This window comes from Hibiscus syriacus, unplaced genomic scaffold (genome assembly GCF_006381635.1).
Source record: "Hibiscus syriacus cultivar Baekdansim isolate YM2019G1 unplaced genomic scaffold, ASM638163v2 tig00000205_pilon, whole genome shotgun sequence".
Classification (NCBI taxonomy): Eukaryota; Viridiplantae; Streptophyta; class Magnoliopsida; order Malvales; family Malvaceae; genus Hibiscus; species Hibiscus syriacus.
In genome coordinates this window covers 457,750-459,518 of record NW_024061773.1, presented here as the reverse complement: position 1 = coordinate 459,518, position 1,769 = coordinate 457,750, and positions in this window count along the sequence as shown.

Genomic DNA, 1,769 nt, shown 5'->3' with positions numbered 1-1,769 from the left:
CGCGCCACATGCGCCGCCGCAAGGAGAGTAGACGCTGCTGGAAACCGGTTTGACCGGTTTTCAACCGGTTTTGAGTTTGACCGGTTTTCAACCGGTTTTGACTGGTTTGACCGGTTTCGACCGGGTTTGACCGGTCCGAACCGGTTTGACCGGTCTGACCCGACCCGACCCGACCCGACCCGACCCTACCGGCCCGACCCGACCGTTGACCCGACCTGACCCGACCGTTGACCGTTGACTTCCTTTGACCAAAACTTAAAATGGCTTTGATCGAGCATTAAACGACCGTTAATCTTTTCCGAGTATACCTATCTTGATAGTTTTCGACGTGCCGAATCTGTTTCCGCTGTCTGTTTTGTCAAATTCAAACCCGAAGGCCTCCAAATCGATGGTCAAAGTGGTTAACTTTGACTTTGACCAAGAATTTGAATTTTCGAAAAGTCATACTTTATATTTTTCGACGTCTTGATTCCGATTCCGCAATCTGTTTGGCCAAATTCAGACTCAAAATACCCCAAATTGATAGTCAAACTCAAAAAATGCTTATATACTTAAGAAGCCTAGCTTTGAACAATTAAATAGGATTTGGGACTGATAGATTATTATTGTTTGAAGGTACAAGAGATTCTCCGGATCGTTTGACAGCTCGACCCAGCTCTTCTAGATCAGTTAAACTCTTTTACGAATTTGTGAGATATCTGGACTATGATTTGTACCTATTGTGATTTTATGGAAATGTTGGGACACACTGAGCCTAGCTCACATTTCGAAAATGTTTTCCCCCTTTCAGATACTGTTGGTTAGATACCTCGGTTCGAGCACTTAGAGGATCAACATATCTCTTGAAGTAAATCAGATTGTAATATTTTAATCTTGCAAGTTGACTTTATTCTGGTGACATGGACCTATTTTAAAGTATTGGATTTTATAATGATGATACTTTTGCTATTACTATTCAGTTTATCATGGTTTTGATTTTTAAGATATGTTTTAAATTAATTTATTACTGATTGGTTTTATATTTAAGAGTTGAGTTTTAATAGTATAATTTATTATAATTTCATGTCATGAATAATGTGATTTTATATTGATTGGATAACGGTTTTGGAAAATGTCTTTGTGATCCACTAGATTTAGTCGAAACGCATAGGCCGGGTCTTGGGGGTTACACTTGAGGGTAGTACAACATATAAGTTCATCACTGTTTCCGGACTTGTGTTAGTCATTTACTTATTTATAGGTGTTTGAAGGTACTTAGGTCATTTATTAGTTAAGTTTATCCCGATCACTTTGGAGTTTCGATAGTAATTCAATCATTTCATAAATTCGGATACATACAGTTCTTCCATTCAGTTCAACTTGGTCATATAATATAGTCATTTCAAGAAATTCAGATGTGTAAAGTACTTTCGATAATTCACTCTCTGGGTGTTATCTCAGAAAATAAAAAATTCTAGGTTATTTGGTAAAAAAGATTGATTTATTCTTTTCAAAGCTAAAGGGTATTTAGTTATTCCAGTGCTTAGACATTCTTTGGGTCATTTTACACTTCAGGGCATTCCAATATAGATCTAAAATTTTAAATCGATGATTCCAAGGTTCAAGTGGATCAAGACATAAGTTCTTAGGTCGTATCCCTTATCATAGCCATCCATAGTCCTTTTCACATTTTAAGGGTATTATCGTCATTTCATTCAATTCTTTTCACATTTTTGGTAATTTTCCAACCAATTCCGGTATTGAACATTTAAAGAAAATTTATCAAAATT